At 39.5% G+C, this 9520-nt stretch overlaps 1 pseudogene; it reads left to right on the top strand.

Moving 5' to 3' along the window:
• The first annotated feature begins 942 nt into the window (after nucleotides 1-942).
• Nucleotides 943-1481, top strand: LOC140509991 (mRNA turnover protein 4 homolog; annotated as a pseudogene).
• The last annotated feature ends 8039 nt before the right edge of the window (nucleotides 1482-9520 follow it).

Raw genomic sequence — 9520 nt, 5'->3', positions numbered from 1 at the left:
CAGAAGACTGCTATAGTCATTGACCTATTCATTGATCTACTCTTCTATTTCTTAACCAGTACTAAGTGGTTTTGATGATTGCTGCTTTATAATACAATTTAAGATCTGATATGATTAGGCCACCTTCCCTAGCATTTCTTTTCATTAATTCCCTTTGATATTCTGGAACTTTTGTTCTTCCAGATGAATTTTGATATTATTTTTCTAGTTCTGTAAAACAATTTTGGTAGTTTGATTGGTATGGCACTGAATAAGTGAATTAATTTGGGTAGAATTATCATTTTTATTATATTAACTCAGACTACCCATGAGCAACTGATATTTTTTTCCAGTTATTTGGATCTGATTTTATTTGTGTGAAAAGTATTTTGTAATTGTGTTCATATAATCCCTAAGTTTGTTTTGGCAGACAGACTCTCAAATATTTCATAGTGTCCACAGTAATTTTAAATAAGATTTCCCTTTCTATCTCATGCCGTTGGGCTTTGCTAGTAATATACAGAAATGCAGATGATTTATGTGGGTTTATTTTGTATCCTGCAACTTTGCTAAAGTTTATTATTTCAAGCAGATTTTCACTTGATTCTCTAGAAATCTCTCAGTATATCATCATATCATCTGCAAAAAGTGACAACTTAGTTTCTTCTTTGCCAATTCTAACTCCTTCAATTTCTCTTTCTTCTCTTATTGCTAAAGCTAACATTTCTAGTGCCATATTGAATAACGGTGGTCATAAGGGACATCCTAGGTTTGCCACCTATCTTTTTGGAAATGCATCTAGCTTATCCCCATGACCTTGACCCTTTCAAGGTAAAGTCTTTCCAGGTTCTCACTTTGAGTGAGGCAACACCAATTGAGTGATTAGGTCTCTTTAAAAAGTGAGTCAAGAGATGGCCCCTTAAAAATAAAGCAAGGGTAAGATTACAATAAGTGGGTTTGGGTTAAGGTCCTGCTGATGAGAATAAGAATAAGGTCCTAGGACAGCAAGAAGCTGAGGAATGAGATCAGTCTCCTGTTTAACTACAGAATGAAGAAGGAATTGAATGAGTAGTTCACTAATTATATAGACATGGATGACACCTGGGTTGGGACCAGATAGATAACCTTTGCCATCACCCTAGATTAGGGATCCCTGGAGCAATTGCCTCACTTGATGGAGCCTCAGTTGAGACAGGTCAGTCTGCTCATTTCCCTGAGAACAGTGTGGTGACCCCATCTCTGACTACCAGGAGCAGAAAAAGGGTGATGTGCTGATCTTTGAGAAGACCTGAGTTCTAAAGCTGTTTGTGTTACAGAGGGTAGTATTCAGGGTTAACATCAAGTATCTGTGGTAGACTGAGTCAGGGAAATTTGAGCATCTGGGGGAGGACATGGAGAATGATGGCAATGATCATAACAGCTCCATAAATACTAGAATCACATAGTTCTCTCCAGTAGTGGGATAAGGTAAGCAAAATATGATTCATTAATTGATGCTACCTCTAAGCTTAAAAAAAGTCAACCATTGAAGTGATCTTGATATATATCTGTATATATTTGTGTGTATTAGTATATGTATATACATATAAAATTCTTATCTTTCATTTCTCTAAAATTGACAGCAGTCATTACTGTGAACATACTATGTTCCGAGGATACAAAGGTGAAGAATGATACAGTTCTTGACTTCCATAAGTCTGCAATCTAATGAGAACAACAGTGATGCAAGAGGAGGGTATCTGCCAGTTCTAAATCTCCTTTTTCAAGGAATTCAGTACCTGGAATTCCTCTCTTCCTCAACATCTTCCATTATAGGGAACTTCATCATACTTATTGATGTCTGCTCAGATACCCTAACCTTCCCATTTCTCACCCTCTCAAGCTCAAATCTCCTGTTCCTATTTGCCACCTCAGCGACCCATAGGAGTGGTTACAACTTATATCTTGTCGTCACCTTATCATGTTTGGTCACTTTCATGGCCAAAACCTCCCATGACAACCTTTACTACTTCTCTGCCTCTACCCAATAATCTTTTTATGTTGGCAGTGCCTCAACTCCCACTGCTACCATCACTCTGCGTGGTGAGCTCTGCCTTTGCACTGGCTATTCCCCATGTCTAGCATACTCTTTCTCCTCTTCTCTACTCCTTAAAATTCCTTGTTTCCCTCAGTTCAAGAAAAGCTTTCTACTGAAAGCCTTTCTTGATTGTCAGCTGATACTGCTCTCCCCTCACATTTGTCTTGCATTTTTCTCGAAAGTACTTTGTATATACTCATAGAGGCCTCAGCCTCCTCCCTTTAGCCCAGATAGAACATGCAGAGCAAGAATGACTTTACCCTGGTTTTTATAACTCTACACCCAAGTCCAGTTCCCTGCATGGAGTAGAAGCTCAATAACTGCTTGCTGATTGATGGGTAAATGATCTTCCCATTGAACTCTGAAGTTGTTTCCCAAGGTCACATCCCTATGTCTAAAATTCTCACTATTTTTATTTCTATAACTATGTTCAAGGTGCTTAGGGGAGTCCAAAGTTCCAGAGAATGTTGCCCTCTTGTCTACTCTATACTATATACATTTTTCACAAGTTTTTCTTTCGAAAATTCTATACTTCTCTTGGACTAACTTCCATATCTTGTATTAAACATTTTATATGAAACATTAAAAATGAGGAGGTATACTCATCCTAGCTTCTTGAAGGGGAAATGAGGATGATCCCTTGAGTGCAGGAAAGAAGAGGCAGCTCGTTTGTCTCAGCTCATAGCCCTGTGAGACAGACTGCTGGCAGAAGGGAAAGCCTGGGCCCCAGTTCACCATCTATGATCAGCCACCCCCAGGTACCCAGGGATCAGCTGTCACTGTGTGAACAGACACTATGCTAGGGTGAGAAGCTCTCTGTGAATAAATGCCTCCCATCACACAGAAACCATCTGTTAATCGAAAATGACAGTGATATTTTATTGCCCCATCCGTGAAATGAATGAAGCAGCAATAGGTGTGACATCCCATCCTTTAAGTCGGCTCACTTCTATCTGCACTTGAAATCTCAGTCTAAGCCTTTGGAGTTGGCAGCAGCACTTCAGAGAGCTTTTAAATAAATCTTCCTCCATTAAAAGCTGGGATCTGGTCAGGAGTTGAGTGGGAAATGATCGGTAATGTCTAGGTCCTGAGGGACAAGATAGGCCCTGACAGGCAACAGGAAAACATGCAGACCATCATTCTGTCAGCCTGAGGGAGGGCCAGAAATGCGTAAGTAGGTGGAACATGGTAGCATAGTGTAGAGAATGAGTTTTAGGCTTGGAGCCAGGAAGCCCTGGCTTTACATTCCCCTGTCATAGCAGTCTCTCATACGTCTCTCTTCTTCACTCACAGGGCCACAGCCATGGTCCAGGCCCTAATCATCTCTCAACTATATTACTTCAATGGCCCAACTGGGCTCTCTCCCTCAAATTTCTGCTCCCATCAATTCTTCCACTCAGCTGCCAAGATTATTATTATTGTTTCTAAATGTATGCTTGACCATGTAATGCTCCTTGCCCACTGATCTTCAGTGGTTCCCCATTATCTCCAGCATAAAATATAAAGTCTTATGTTTGGCATTTAAATCTCCTCCCAACTTGGGCCTTCTTTGCCTTTTTAGTATTTTCTTCTTTAGCTCCCCCTGTACACTCCCCTTATACTTTTGATTCACTGATTTCTTTGCAGTTTCTTGAGCACAACACTCATCTCTCATCTCTTTGCCTTTGCATGACTGTCCTTTATGCCTAGAATATGCTGCTCTCTCACCTCCAGTCTTCTTTAAAGACACACATCAAATGCTACCTGCTGCAGGGGATTCTTCCTGCTCCCAGCTGCTAAGGGCTCTCCTTTCAGATTACCTTTTATGTACTCTGTAAATGTCTTGTAAGAACCTGACTATGTATGTGTTGTCTCCCATTAGTGTATATGGTTTGCTGAGGGTAGAGACTGCCATTCTTCTGGATCTCTAGCACATTCACCAGTGTCTGACCCTGGACCAAATTTTCTTCCAAACAGTGAAGGGATTGGCCTCAAAGACCTCTAAGTTCCCTTTCAACTATTGTCCTTTGATGACGGTCACAGCATTTGGCATCAGAGAGTTCTTGTAGCAGGCGGTGAGAAACCAAGTCATGCAGACAAAGTTATGATTATAACTTTAGTTTCTAGGAGATTGTAGGACAAGGCAGGACCATAGTCTTAGAAGCAAAACTTAGGCTCCAGAAGACCTGGGATATAGTCCATTAGCCAAAACTAGGTTAAAAAGTCAGAGTGAAGAAAATCTGATATAGGTTGTAATGTTCAGCTTGGAGCTAGGAGAGGTTTTGCTTTCAATCCAGCCTCTTTCATTTAATAGCAGTATGATCATAGGCATACACAATAAAGTAAGAGCCTGGTTAATAGATACAAGCACAAGATGAGAATGGAATTAATTAACATCAAGACTGATAATCAAACCATGTATCCAAAGATTCCACATTGCCCCCCTCTCTAAGGAGAATGATATTACTCTCAGAGACTGGGGGCAAGGCTGAGTCTGCCAATTGGGTTTAAGTAGATTGTTAATTAAGTAATTAATTGAAGTGATTAAGTAGATTTAAATCAAAAGATTTGACTGGATTGGAAAGTTGGGAAGAGGATGGAGCCAGGGGCAGCCCAAAGTGTTGTCCCTCTTTAAAGGAGAGGTTAAAGGTCTCTCTTTTATTTTCATCACTTACTTTCAACCACCTGTTTTCTGTTACTGCGGATTATAGACCAGTGTTCAGGATTGGCTGTCATGACTGGGTGGGTCTGGGGTTGTGTAATTTAAAAATAAGCATACCTGAAGCCAAGATAGCTCCTCCCTTCAGTATTGTAGATCTATTGTTTCCCACTGACCCCATGCACTTGTGTGTCTCTGTCTGTCTTGTGAATGTTCCCTTCCCTCTTGTGGATCTCTTAGCTGTTTGACTGTTGTGCCAAAGACTTTGCCAACCTAATTTGTGCTGTCCCTTCAGCTCATTCATATCTCTCAATTGATATTTCTTTTCATTTTGGGACTGTCTCGTTTTGCACTCAGGTACCTGTATCCTCTTGATCCCTTTGCTTGCCTGGCTTCCAAACTGTTGCTGTGAACTTTGAGCTTGATAGCACATCCCAAATTTTAGGACTGGAAGGGTCATAGGTCATTATTTAGTTCATCCTCATCATTTTAGAAATGAACCCACTGAGAGCCAGAGAGATTAAATGGTTTTCCCAGGGTTATGCAGAGAAGTGGATGAGCTAAGATTCAAACCCAGGTGTTCAGACTCAAAATACAATGCTTCTTCCACTCTATCACATTGTCTCTCTCCACAGGCTCTGCTTTTCTGCTTCTTGTTCCTTTCCTCTATTCCACAACTTGCTGTGGCCTCTAACCCAACTGGAGAGATGACATGATGCCTTTGGGGATGAATCACACGCAAGAACCTGCCCTATTTGTCCTCTTTCCTAACTTTAAATCTTGGCAGGTAGAATCTAGAGCTTGTGGATTTAAACTCTTATTTGGATCAAGAAATCTCAGATTCTCCTTTCAGTCTAGAGAAGAAGATGTCATTCCTAGGAGAACAAACAACCAAAAAAAATACAACAACAAACATATTCCTTGCCCACCAAGTTTCACAGGGCCCAGATGAGTGAACTGAAAAGAGTTGCTGTTAGGAGAACCGAGTAACCAGATCAATGGCAATTCCAGAGGACACCGTTGGAGTTCCTACTCCTGTGAGAGTTCTTCAGGACCTTCCAACATAAATAAACACTGAATGTACTTGCTGTTATATGGTACATGCTGTTTAGTTTCAAATAACTATTCTGGAGGATGATTATATGTGTCATGATCAAAGAATGTTTACATGGTGGTGGAAGTTTTCTTTAACCAAGTCTACCTCCAAAGAAGTGGTAGAGCTGACTTTGGCAAGCTCACTATCTATATTCATGGACATAAGTAAAATTGAGTTTTAATGTTTTTTTTAATAAACACCTCTCTTTTCTGTAAATATAATTGTAATAAACTTCTGACTGAAGGTAATAGTTTGATGACATAGTGATGGGGTGCTTTGGCCCCAATTCTAATATCATATTTCTCTTTAAAAATCACATTTCTCTCTAGCCTCAATACTATCCCAGGCAGTTTCTCCCTAGCCCAAGGATATAGCCTGCCCCAGCAACAACCGTTATCTCCTTTCCTGATACAGCAGCTGGCTGCACCCATAGAACTTATTAGTCTGAACCAACTATATACTGACTGAACTGACTGTGCACTGGGTAATAACGACATTTACTACTCACTGACCAATCGTATGTATCCTAGACAAGACATACACATACTCTCTTACATTTATCTTGTCTAACAAGGCATTGATGAGAGCAACTTGGTATTTCTGAGCCAGCCCTGACCATTAGTTGACTTTGTGACAGTTCAAGCCTAAAATCACACCTCCAGGTAGCCCCCTTGCCTTGGGTTATTTCCCAATGAACTCTGGGAAACATGCCTATATAGTAGATGCCAAAAGTTCATGTTCCTTTAAGAACTGACCACTCCCTAAGCCCACCCCAAAACACCTAGCTAGCATATTTGACACATGCTTCATTCACTATAGAATATCCTACATAAACTTTATTTTTATCCCTCTAAGGTTGCAGGTTCCCTAAGAACTCTTGCCCACTGAAAAGACCTCAACAATGCTTGAGTTTGTGAATTCTTCTCCAGGTGACCTGCCCCTGGTACTCCTGTTTTTGTGGGGGTCTAACAGAAGAAAGGGAAAGGAATAAAATCTATGTTCTAAACCATCAGCAGGATCCCTCCCTCATCTAAAGAATGGGAACATTTTGAGCAATATCTTTTACTCATCAGGCACATTTAACAGCTGGGTTTCTGCAGTGGATATATTTTCCATTTTAAATGAATATAAGTGAATTTAGCTTTGTAGCAATTAATGCAGCATGTTTTCACCTTGTCTCTGCCTTTTAAAAGCACAGCTCCTAGGTCATCTTCTACATGAGACCCTTATACACTCTGCCTTCCTCCTCTAATCCTTAGTCATTGGAGCTTTATCCTTTTGAAATTACCTTTCACCCATCTTGTGTTTACTTAAATGTGCATATGCTACAGATTCTAAGTAGAGATCTCTTCCTTAAAGACAAGAACATTATTTAATTTTGAAGTCTCCAGTGCCTATCCTAAGACCCTATACATTGCAGATACTTATTTAAAATATCTTTGGAGTGGAATTTTGTTGTGGTAATGATGGAGATATGATGTGGTAGTGAACTGAAAACATAGAATTCTTTAGGACTCATTTCCTAAAAGCAAGCTGCATTCTGTCCTTAGTAAGACAAATAGACAAGTTTATAAAATATTCCTTATAATTGTATCTGCCTTTAATAATAGGTGGTGCAGTGAGTAGAACTTTGGGTATGGGATTTGGAACACCTGAGTTCAAAATGGACCTCAAGTGCTCAGCTAGCTATGTGACCCTGAGCCAGTCCTTTCACCTCAGTCTGATTCAGTTTTCTCCACTATAGAATGTGAATAATAACACTTACTTTACAGAATATTTGTGAGGATCAAATGAGATGATATTTTTAAAGTGCTAAGCACAGCATCTGGGACGTATTAGACAATGAACAAATTCTGGTTCCCTTCCCTTCGGTGCCTTGTAGTTTACAGAACATTTCATCTATTTAATTTCCTTTGATTCTATTAACAGCCTAGTAAGGTAGATAATTGCAATTATTAATATTCTCATTCTACAGATGGGGAAAATGAGGTTCAGAACGTATATGCAGTGTAGTATAGTGACTGGATTTCACACTCAAGAGACTGGAATTCATATGTGAGTTTACAAGTTCATTAATTTTAATACTAGACAGGTTGCTTAGCCTCTCTGATGCTATGTCTTCATCTGAAAAATGGGATTAATAATAAATATACAACCTATTCCCTGGGATGACTATAGGGAAAAACCATAAAGTTTATGTGTATATAAATTTATTTATTAATATGCAACATACATATGTACATATAGATAGAATACACATGTTGTGTATTGTATATATATGTATATGATTTATTATATTCCTATCATGGTAAAATGGACAGCCAAACACGTTATTGTTATTTCCTAACACTATCTGTGTACTATTTATTACTTATTGGCTCTATAATGGTTGCCTTCTCCAGGGCCCTACCCCACCACAATCTCCAAATTAGTAGCCTAAAGAAAACAAATCATTTGAAAAAGAAGGGATGACAATTATATCAAATTTTGTGTCAGCCCTCCAGGGTGTATTAGCAATTAGTGTTTCTCTGACATTGTACCATTGGTTTAATTGTCAGACTTTTTGAAAGGAGAGAGGGAAAGGATTATCTATTTGTCATCCAATTGCCGTCAGTGGGAAAGAATCAGTGTTTCAAATCATTCTAACACATTGTTAGTGCCACTGAAGATATCCCATAAGAATAAAATGGGGACAAAATCATATAGGAGGAGAGATGAACAACGTGCTGACATCTTCAACGCTCTGCTGATCCAATAATATATGCTAGTGTTATTGCACTGAATAATGTGAACTGTGGCAGGGGGGTAATTGCTTCTGATGCAATAAGCTTTTGACCCTAATCTATATTGATGGTACCAACAATATCCAGGGGCAACCAACTGAACCTCTACTCTTTCTTGGCTAAGTTTGAGGAAAATTTCTGACCTCAGTTCACTCACATTGTTGGAGGGGGAACTTTGATAACTTGAAGAGAATTAAAAATTAATATGATGCCTTATAAACAGCTTTGTTAAGGTGTTCCTTTCAAATCCAGGTCAATGGTAAAATGAATTGAATGATGTCTCTTCATGAACATTTAGAGCAGATGCTCCATGCAAGGGTAGGAAGTGTCACAAGAACATGTAATATCCATGGATGAGGTCCAAGTTGAGGTGACATTTCTCAAGGCCTATTCCACTTCCCGATGGAGTTATCCTCCAGGCCTAGGGTTTGTTGATTTAGTGGAGCTGGGTGGGAGGCACTTCACTCAGGCCAAACCTCAGCCCCCAGAGGTCCTTTCTTTCTTGAGGGCCTCTCAAGTTACGTTAGCATCCACATTGTGATTCAGTGTGAGATTTTTTATGAGATTTCTGTAGGATAGAATTGTGATTAAATACACATGATAGAGATCCACTGGATCTTGGTCTTCCTGCTCGACTTCATTGAACAAGAGATATGAAGGGGAAAGAGACCTTAAAGTTCATCTTTGTATTTCAGAGTAAGAGACTGACCCCCAGGGAGGATGAATACACATGGTTACATTTATAACTGGTAAATAGTAGGGGAAGAATTTCAGCCTAGGTTCTTCAGCTACACAGACTGCCCCAAATTCGCTTGTTATCTATTGTTGTATTGGATATATTTATTCTTCACAAGATAGATCTCTCTCTCTCTCTCTCTCTTTCTCTGTGCCTCTGTCTCTGTCTCTGTGTCTCTGTCTCTGTCTCTCTCGCTCTTTCTGTCTCTCTT

Source organism: Notamacropus eugenii, chromosome 6, assembly GCF_028372415.1.
Source record: "Notamacropus eugenii isolate mMacEug1 chromosome 6, mMacEug1.pri_v2, whole genome shotgun sequence".
Classification (NCBI taxonomy): domain Eukaryota; kingdom Metazoa; phylum Chordata; class Mammalia; order Diprotodontia; family Macropodidae; genus Notamacropus; species Notamacropus eugenii.
This window is presented reverse-complemented; position numbering and strand designations above follow the sequence as displayed.